Source organism: Triticum aestivum, chromosome 7A, assembly GCF_018294505.1.
Source record: "Triticum aestivum cultivar Chinese Spring chromosome 7A, IWGSC CS RefSeq v2.1, whole genome shotgun sequence".
In the NCBI taxonomy this organism is placed as follows: Eukaryota; Viridiplantae; Streptophyta; class Magnoliopsida; order Poales; family Poaceae; genus Triticum; species Triticum aestivum.
The window spans coordinates 390,977,692-390,989,134 of record NC_057812.1 but is presented as its reverse complement, the minus strand read 5'-3'; positions in this window follow the sequence as shown (position 1 = coordinate 390,989,134).

Below are 11,443 nucleotides of genomic sequence, written 5' to 3'. Positions count from 1 at the left end.
CTGGAAGAAGCACAGTCTTCAAAGGTAACAAGCGTCAGATCCACGCAGGATCAATCTCTTCAGTGATGCTCAATCACTTGGGGTTTGTAGGTGTTTGGGTTTGGGTTTTTCCTCACTTGATGATTTTCGCTCAAAGTCCTCGGAGGATGGGTTGCTCTCAAATGACAAGTGTCAGTTTCTCTCGGAGCAGCCAACTAGCTAGTGGTTGTAGGGGGCGGCTATTTATAGCCTAGGGAGCAGCCCGACATGATAAGACATAAATGCCCTTCAATGATATGACCGTTAGGTGGATAGATATTTTATGACAGCTGGCTCATAGCACAGCAACGGTCGGAATTTTGAGTAGCAAAATCCTCAAGGCTATCATGTTCCTCACTATGTAGGTAATCCGCACTGGCGAATTCCTAACTCCTCAGTCAGAACAAATTCCTCAGAGACCAGAAGAACTTCGTCTCTGTCACTGAAGAATATGACTATACTGTATGAGAATCCCAATGGCTTCACTCGAAGGTATTGGTAGGTGTAGCATTTTGAGTTGAGCATCACATGGAAATTTTTCCTTAGTATTTCCTCGACCCCCTTTAACAGTACGGTGTTTCCTATGACTCAAGAAAGAGCAAATGAAACTACGAAAACAAAAGTCTTCATGCTTCATGTTCCTCGAATGAATACCAAGTCTTCAAGGTCACACCAATTTCTTCACTTTGAAAGTCTTCAGAAATCCAAAGTCTTTAGTCGAAGAACTTCATTTTTAGGGGTCGACTTTCTCTATAAATATCAAACTCCTCATAGACTTATAGACCTGTGTACACTCACAAATGCATTAGTCCCTTAACCTATAAGTCTTCAATACACCAAAATCACTAAGGGGCACTAGATGCACTTATAGGTGATATGTCTCATGAATTTAATTTCTCTAAATTTCGTAGACAACACCGTGAAGAGGAATTGCCTAGTAAAGATGAAATTATTGGTCTTGCTTCTATCGTCGTACCTCCTAGTGATCCTTTAGAACAATATTTGCCAGACCATGAAAATGATATGTTTATGAATGAAAGAAGGGAAATAGATGAAGTGTTCTTTAAACAGGAACCCATCCTGAAACACAATTTGCCTGTTGAAATCCTAGGGGATCCTCCTCCACCCTAGGGTGATCCCGTGTTTGAGCTTAAACTGTTACCTCATACTCTTAAATATGCTTATCTTGATGAGAAAAAGATATATCCTGTTATTATTAGTGCTAACCTTTCAGAGCATGAAGAAGAGAGATTATTGAAAACTCTAAAGAAGCACCGTGCTGCTATTGGATATGCTCTTGATGATCTTAAGGGCATTAGTCCCACTCTGTGTCAACACAAAATAAATTTGGAGGAACATGCCAAACCAGTTCGTGATCATCAACGACGACTGAATCCTAAGATGAAGGAAGTGGTAAGAAAGGAAATACTAAAGTTTCTTGAGGCAGGTATAATTTATCCCGTTGCTGATAGTCAGTGGGTAAGTCATGTCCATTGTGTCCCTAAGAAGGGAGGTATTACTGTCATTCCTAATGATAAATATGAGTTGATTCCGCAAAGAATTATTATAGGTTATAGGATGGTAATTGATTTCTGCAAATTAAATAAAGCTACTAAAAATATCATTACCGCTTACCTTTTATTAATCAAATGCTAGAAAGATTATCCAAACATACACATTTTTGCTTTCTAGATGGTTATTCTAGTTTCTCTTAAATACCTGTGTCAGTCAATGATCAATCAAAGACTACTTTTACTTGCCCTTTTGGTACTTTTGCTTATAGACGTATGCCTTTTGGTTTATGTAATGCACCTGCCTTTCAAAGATGCATGATGGCTATATTCTCTGACTTTTGTGAAAAGATTTGTGAGGTTTTCATGGACGATTTCTCTATCTATGGATCCTCTTTTGATGATTGCTTAAGCAACCTTGATCGAGTTTTGCGGAGATGTGAAGAAACTAACCTTGTCTTGAATTGGGAGAAGTGCCACTTCATGGTTAATGAAGGTATTGTCTTGGGGCATAAAGTTTCTGAAAGAGGTATTGAAGTTGATAAAGCTAAAGTTGATGCTATTGAAAAGATGCCATGTCCCAAGGACATCAAAGGTATAAGAAGTTTCCTCGGTCATGCCGGTTTTTATAGGAGGTTCATTAAGGACTTCTCAAAAATTTCTCAGCCTCTGACGAATTTATTACAAAAAGATATACCATTTGTTTTTTATGATGATTGCGTAGAAGCATTTGAAATACTTAAGAAAGCATTAATCTCTGCACCTATTGTTCAGCCACCTGATTGGAATTTACCTTTTGAAATTATGTGTCATGCTAGTGATTATGCTGTAGGTGCTGTTCTAGGGCAAAGAGTTGACAAGAAATTAAATGTTATTCAATATGCTAGTAAAACTCTAGACAATTCTCAGAGAAATTATGCTGCTACTGAAAAGGAATTCCTAGCAGTTGTATTTGCTTGTGATAAGTTTAGACCTTATGTTGTTGATTCTAAAGTAACTATTCACACTGATCATGCTACTATTAAATATCTTATGGAAAAGAAAGATGCTAAACCTAGACTTATTAGATGGGTTCTCTTGCCACAAGAATTTGATTTGCATTACATTGATAGAAAGGGAGCTGAGAACCCCGTTGCAGACAACTTGTCTAGGTTAGAAAATGTTCTTGATGACCCACTACCTATTGATGATAGCTTTCCCGATGAACAATTAAATGTCATAAATGCTTCTCATACAGCTCCATGGTATGCTGATTATGCTAATTACATTGTTGCTAAATTTATACCACCTAGTTTCACATACCAGCAAAAGAAAAAGTTCTTCTATGATTTGAGACATTACTTTTGGGATGACCCACATCTTTATAAAGATGGAGTAGATGGTGTTATTAGACGTTGTGTACCTGAGCATGAACAGGAATAGATCCTACGCAAGTGTCACTCCGAAGCTTATGGAGGACACCACGCTGTAGATAGAACTGCACATAAGGTATTGCAATCCGGTTTTTATTGGCCTACTCTCTTCAAGGATGCCCATAAGTTTGTCTTATCTTGTGATGAATGCCAAAGAATTTGTAATATTAGTAGACGTCAAGAAATGCCTATGAATTATTCACTTGTTATTGAACCCTTTGATGTTTGGGGCTTTGATTATATGGGACCTTTTCCTGCCTCTAATGGTTATACACATATTTTAGTTGCTATTGATTACGTTACTAAGTGGGTAGAAGCTATTCCAACTAGTAGTGTTGATCATAACACTTCTATTAAAACGCTTAAAGAAGTTATTTTTCCGAGGTTTGGAGTCCCTAGATATTTAATGACCGATGGTGGTTCACATTTTATTCATGGTGCTTTCTGTAAAATGCTTGCTAAATATGATGTTAATAATAGAATTGCATCTCCTTATCACCCACAGTCTAGTGGTCAAGTAGAATTGAGTAATAGAGAACTCAAATTAATTTTGCAAAAGACTGTTAATAGATCTAGAAAGAATTGGTCCAAGAAACTTGATGATGCATTATGGGCCTATAGAACTGCATATAAAAATCCTATGGGTATGTCTCCGTATAAAATGGTTTATGGAAAAGCATGTCACCTACCTCTAGAAGTAGAACATAAGGCATATTGGGCTATTAAAGAGCTCAAATTATGATTTCAAACTTGCCGGTGAGAAGAGGTTATTTGATATTAGCTCACTTGATGAATGGAGAACCCAAGCCTATGAGAATGCCAAATTATTTAAAGAAAAAGTTAAAAGATGGCATGACAAAAGGATACAAAAGCGTGAGTTTAATGTAGGTGACCATGTATTGCTATACAACTCTCATTTAAGATTTTTTACAGGAAAACTTCTCTCTAAATGGGAAGGTCCTTACGTTATCGAGGAGGTCTATCGTTCCGGTGCCATAAAAATCAACAACTTTGAAGGCACAAATCCGAAGGTGGTGAACGGTCAAAGAATTAAACATTATATCTCAGGTAATCCTATAAATGTTGAAACCGATGTTATTGAAACCGTAACCCCCAAGGAATACATAAGGGACACTTTCCAGAATGTTTTAGACTCTAAAAAGGAATAGGTATGTGGTACGGTAAGTAAACCGACTCCAAAACAGTTCTAATGGCAATTTTCTTCCGTTTTGGAATATTTAGAAAGTCCGGAAAGGACATGAGGCCTGCACGAGGGTGGAGGGTGCGCCCTACCCCCTGGGCGCGCCCCCTACCTCGTGGGCACCTCGTGTGCTCTCCGGACTCCGTTTTCTTACACATTACGTATTTTGGTCGGTAAAAATTCATTATATAATCTCCCGAAGGTTTTGACCACCGTATCATGCAAAAATCTCTTGTTCTTGTTTCGAGCTGTTTTCTGCCAGGGTTTTCAAAGCTAAGCATCATGTCGTCTCCCTCCTCCTCCAACAATGAGGGCAACGGCGCTTGGCTAATGAAGATAGAGCTGAAGAGAGAAGAACCCATGGAGATCAACAAGGATGAAGGGATCAAGAAGGCCACGGAGGACCAAGTTCTGGCAACAGAAGACATCCTTCAACTTGATCACAATCTTCTTACCCCAACTGAGATCGAAGCTTTCAAGATGATTGAGCTAGCTCGTATACAAAGCAAGTATCTCACACATGAAAATATTTTGTTGAAGGAGCATATCATCGCACTCAAGGGCATTATCCGCAAGTTGGAAGACCTCCTACGCTCAATGTGCGACTACCCATCATCACCACCATCTTCTTCACCAACAAAGGAGACATAATCACATGGGTATGGGCACTCCCCTTGGCATCTGCCAAGCTTGGGGGAGTGCCCCGGTATCGTATCACCATCACTTTTATCTTTACCGTTTTTCTTAGTTCGATCCTTTTGATAATATCTTGATCTAGTAGAATAAAGTTTTAATATGATCTAGTTGTGAGTTTTGCTTTATGATCCTTCTATGTAATCGAGTCCGTGAGCTATATATAATAAAGATTAGTGTTGAGTCAAGGGCTTGATTATTTTGCCATGATCTTGAGTGAATAAAAGAAAAGAGAAAGAATAAAAAGAATAAAAGAGATCATATGGATATTATGGAGAGTAATGAGCTCACATAGAAAATGCATGATGAATAAAAGTTGTTGAGAGTTGACAAACATAGTTTTGGTCATCGTTGCAATTAATAGGAAGTAATAAAGAAAGAGAGGTCTTCACATATAAATATACTATCTTGGACATCTTTTATGATTGCGAGCACTCATTAAAATATGACATGCTAAAGAGTTGACGTCGGACAAGGAAGACAGCATAATGGGTTATTTTTTCTTACATCTGAGATAAATTATATTGTCATGGATCATCCAACATGATTGAGCTTGCCTTTCCCCCTCATGCTAGCCAAATTCTGTGCACCAAGTAGAGATACTACTTGTGCTTCCAAACACCCTTAAACCAGTTTTGCCATGAGAATCCACCATATCCACCTATGGATTGAGTAAGATCCTTCAAGTAAGTTGTCATCGGTGCAAGCAATAAAAATTGCTCTCTAAATATGTATGATTGATTGGTGTGGAGGAAATAAGCTTTATACGATCGTGTGATATGGAAGAAATAAAAGCGACAGACTGCATAATAAAGGTCCATATCACAAGTGGCAATATAAAGTGACGTTCTTTCGCATTAAGATTTTGTGCATCCAACCATAAAAGCGCATGACAACCTCTGCTTCCCTCTGCGAAGGGACTATCTGTTACTTTCATCTTCTACCTTACATAAGAGTCATGGTGATCTTCACCTTTCCTTTTTACATTTTATCTTTTGGCAAGCACAACATGTTGGAAAGATCCTGCTATATATGGCTAATTGGATGTGAGTTTTCATGAACTATTATTGTTGACATTACCCTTGAGGTAAAACGTTGGGAGGCAAAACTATGAGCCCCTATCTTTCTCTGTGTCCGATTAAAACTCCATACCCATAAGTATTGCATGTGTATTAGCAATTGTGAATGACTATATAATAGTTGAGTATGTGGACTTGCTGAAAAGCTCTTGTATTGACTCTTTACTATGTTATGATAAATTGCAATTGCTCCAATGACTGAGATTATAGTTTGTTAGTTTTCAATGAAGTTTATGATTCATACTTGAAATTGTGATTGAATTGTTATTCTAGCATAAGAGATCATATGACAAGAATTATATAAGTTGCTGTTCTAAGAATGATCATGATGCCCTCATGTCCGTATTTTATTTTTATCAACACCTCTATCTCTAAATATGTGGACATATTTTTCGATTTCAGCTCTCGCTTGAGGACAAGCAAGGTCTAAGCTTGGGGGAGTTCATACGTCCATTTTGCATCATGCTTTTATATCGATATTTATTGCATTATGGGCTGCTATTACACATTATGTCACAATACTTATGCCTATTCTCTCTTATTTTACAAGGTTTACATAAAGAGGGAGAGTACCGACAGCTGGGATTCTGGGCTGGAAAAGGAGCAAATATTAGAGACCTATTCTACAGAGCTCCAAAAGTCCTGAAACTTCACGCAAGACGTTTTCAGAATATATAAAAAATACTGAACGCAAGAAGTTCACCAGGGGGGCCACACCCTACCCACGAGGGTGGGGGCGCGCCCTACCCCCTGGGAGCGCCCCCTACCTCGTGGGCCCCCTGGTGGCCCTCTGATGGCCATCTTCTTCTATATGGAGTCTTTCGATGAGGAAAAAATCATAAGCCATCTTTCCGGACGAGACTCCGCCGCCACGAGACGAAACCTTGGCGGAACCAATCTAGGGCTCTGGCGGAGCTGTTCTGCCGGGGAAACTTCCCTCCGGGAGGGGGAAATTGTAACGCCCTCGATGCGGCTATATCTCCTACGTGTCGAAGCACGACTTAGAGGCATAACCGCATTGAAAGCAATGTCGCAAGTGAGGTAATCTTCACAACAACCCATGTAAATAAATAAAGGGGAAAGGTACATAGTTGGCTTACACTCGCCACGTCAAACAAATACATAAATAAGTCATTACAATCATCCAATACACTCAGTGTCCGACTACGGTACCAAAATAAAGATCAACCCCCAAATGCGACAAAGTCCCCGATCGCCTCAACTGGGCACCACTACTGAACATCTGGGAAAGAAACATAGTAACGGCGAGAGTCTTCATAGAACTCCCACTTGAGCTTGGTCATATCATCTGGAGCGGTATCATCGGTCCCTGCATCTGGTTTAGGAAGGAATCTGTGAGTCACGGGGACTCAGCAATCTCACACTCTCGTGATCAAGACTATTTAAGCTTATAGGTAAGGTAAAGGTATGATGTGGAGCTGCAGCAAGCGACTAGCATATATGGTGGCTAACCTATTCGCAAAAGAGAGCGAGAAGAGAAGGAAAAAGCACGGTCGAACAACTATGATCAAGAAGTGATCCTAGAACAACCTATGTCAAGCATTACTCCAACACCATGTTCACTTCCCGGACTCCGCCGAGAAGAGACCGTCACGGTTACACACGCAGTTGGTGTATTTTAATTAAGTTAAGTTTCATGTTATCTACAACCGGACATTAACAAATTCCCATCTACCTATAATCGCGGGCAGGGCTTTCGAAAGTTCAAATCCCTACAGGGGAGTCCCAACTTAGCCCATCACAAGCTCTCACGGTCAATGAAGGATATTCCTTCTCCCAAGACAATCCGATCAGACTCGGCATCCCGGTTACAAGACATCCTCGACAATGGTAAAACAAGTCCAGCAACACCGCCCGAATGTGCCGACAAATCCCGATAGGAGCTGCACATATCTCGTTCTCAGGGCACACTCAGATGAACACTACGTACAACTAATACCAACCCTCAAGTTTCCCCGAGGTGGCGCTGCAAGTGGCTCTGTTTGGACCAACACTCAGAGGAGCACTGGCCCGGGGGTTTAAATAAAGATGACCCTTGGGCTCCGGAAACCCAAGGAAAAAAGAGGCTAGGTGGCAAATGGTAAAACCAAGGTTGGGCATTGCTGGAGGAGTTTTATTCAAGGCGAACTGTCAAGTGGTTCTCATTATAACCTAACCGTGTAAGGAACGCAAAATCCGGGAACATAACACTGATATGACGGAAACTAGGGCAGCAAGAGTGGAACAAAACACCAGGCATAAGGCCGAGCCTTCCACCCTTTACCAAGTATATAGGGGCATTAAGATAAACAAGATAATATTGTGATATCCCAACAATAAGCAAGTTCCAACAAGGAACTATCTCCAATCTTCACCTGCAACTAGCAATGCTATAAGAGGGGCTGAGCAAAGCGGTAACATAGCCAACAACAGTTTGCTAGGATATGGTGGGTTAGAGGTTTGACATAGCAATATGGGAGGCATGATAAGCAAGTGGTAGGTATCGTAGCATAGGCATAGCAAAAGAGCGAGCATCTAGCAAGCAAATATAGAAGTGATTTCGAGGGTATGGTCATCTTGCCTGCAAAGTACTCAGAGTTGCCTTGATCATCGTAAGCGAACTCAATAGGATCCTCGTTAACGAATTTGTCTCCCGGCTCTACCCAAACAATAACAACAAGCAAAAGGAGCACAATCAACCACGTGCAATGCTCAAGCAACATATTCAAACATGGTATGATATGCGGGATACGATATGTGATGCATATGCAAGATTTGGAAAGGAATGATTGAACCTAGCCTCAAACTGGAAATCCAAGAGTGCCACTAGAAATGTGAGGTAATTTCGGTCAAAATCGATATAAAGATCACCGGAATCGGATGCACGGTTTGAAAATGGCAAGCAAAACAAATATGGCATCGGTCTGCGATAATCAGCAAGTAGCCATCTAAATGCATCAAGATAAATATGCTACAGCACTGAAACATGACAACAAAATACATGGAAGGAATCCACTCATGATGCTTGACAAAAGATGAACACTGAGCTACGGCTAATTCATCCATTAACAGGTTCAAACAAGCATGACAAAAGTGCAAATGATAACAGGTTTCAGACTTAGTGAAATTAACACAAGTCTGGAATTTATCAGCAGGAAGCAATCTTTAGAGCATAAAAACTACATGCTACAAAAACATATCATGGCAAAACAAGGCATGGCATGAAGCTACTCTAAGCACATAACAAAAGTCCCTTAGTGACCTTTAGCCAAAAGGGATCAGAAAATACAATTGCAAGCATGTGAACATAGCAAAAACACAAACAGATTCAGACTTAGTGAAAAACTGGAGCATGCAAAACAGTTAACGAGTAGGCATGTTTACGAGCTCGATGCACTCACTACAGAGCATGGCATGACAAAATAAGCATACACCTATCAAGAAGACATGGCATAGAAGCTAGACATGGCAAGAACAACAATATAGCATGCACAGATCAATAGCAACAAGCTCGGCAAAATCGCTAAACATGTTAACAATCTGCCGGGAACAATTTATAGCAAAAGTAGAGATCGATTGACTCAAGCTAGGGTGCTTCATAAATGCAAACAAAGACATGAATGGATAGAGCACTACAATTTAACAAAACATCCTTACTGATCATTCTCAAAAGAGGCACGGATCACTAGGAAACAACATGAACATATGGCATAAAAACAATATCAGGACAAGGACTTAGTGAAATTCTAAGTCCCTGAAATCAGCATCATCGAGTAAGCTACTTTGCATGCTTGTGCTAATCATCACGAAGATCACAAAAATACATGGCATACACCCCTGTAAAGATGGCATGACATTCTACAAAACACATGTAGAGCTCAGGATCATATCATGCACACATTAATCATGGCAAAAATGACAAAATGCCATTTGCTGAAACAGATCTGACATATTCCTCACATAGCCCTCTTCCAACAGCATCTCGGGCATCAAGATGAGTTCAAATGAAAATGATGCAATGAGATCAAATGATGTACTCGTCGAGACGAACATTTTGATATGCGACACGCACGAATCAGAGCAATGATGACAGAGTTATGGCATGCGGAAAAATGCAAAAAAATACTGAGAGAGGGGCAAAAAGTCAACCGATCCGGATCTAGGGTTTGCGTGCGGATCGAGGTTCGTCGCCAGCGAGCACTGTAGACGGCCGGAGAGTCGCCGGAGAGCGCGGGGAAGATCGGGGAAGATGCCCCCGGGCCGGACCTCACCGGATCCGGCCGGAGGTCGGCGCGCAGCGGCGGAGGATGACCGGCGCCGAGCTTGGCGGCGCTCCCTGGCGCGGTCGCCGGCGAGCTCAAGCCGCGGCGGCACGGCGAAGGACTGGGCGGCGGGGACGAGGGAGCCGGGCGCTAGGAAGCTCCAAATGGAGTGTAGTTTTCGACCACGCGATCGTAATCGAACGCTCTAGACGATGGGAGAGGTTTAGGTGGATTTTGGGCCAGATTGGAAGGATGTTGGGCTGCAACACACACGAGGCCTTTTCGGTCCCTCGGTTAATCGTTGGAGTATCAAACGAAGTCCAAATGACACGAAACTTGACAGACGGTCTACCGGTAGTAAACCAAGGCCGCATGACAAGTCTCGATCCAATCCGAAAATGTTTAACACACACACACGAAAAAGAGGTAAAAAGGACCACCGGAGGACATAGGAGCACCGGAATGCAAAACGGACAGCAGGGAAAATGCTCGGATGCATAAGACGAACACGTATGCAAATGCAATGCACATGATGACATGATATGAGATGCATGACAAAGATAAAACACACGGAGACAAAAACCCGACAACGAGGAAATAAAATAACTTAGGGCCGAAAACGGCAAAAGTTGGAGTACAAATAAGGTAAATTACATCCGAGGTGTTACAGAAATCATCGCCATGGTCATCACCAATGCTCCTCTCATCGGGAGAGGGCAATATCCATCAACATCTTCACCAGCACCATCTCCTCTCAAAACCCTAGTTCATCTCTTGTATCCAATTCTTGTCTCTAAGCCCGGTATTGGTACATGTGGGTTGCTAGTAGTGTTAATTACTCCTTGTAGTTGATGCTAGTTGATTTATTTGGTGGAAGATCATATGTTCAGATCCTATATGCATATTAATAGCCCTTTGATTATGAACATGAATATGCTTTGTGAGTAGTTACGTTTGTTCCTGAGGACATGGGAGAAGTCTTGCTATTAGTAGTCATGTGAATTTGGTATTCGTTCGATATTTTGATGAGATATATGTTGTCTCTCCTCTAGTGATGTTATCTGAACGTCGACTACATGACACTTCACCATTATTTGGACCTATAGGAAGGCATTGGAAAATAATAAGTAGATGATGGGTTGCTAGAGTGACAGAAGCTTAAACCCTAGTTTATGCGTTGCTTCGTAAGGGGCTGATTTGGATCCATATGTTTCATGCTATGGTTAGGTTTACCTTAATACTTTTGTTGTAGTTGCGGATGCTTGCA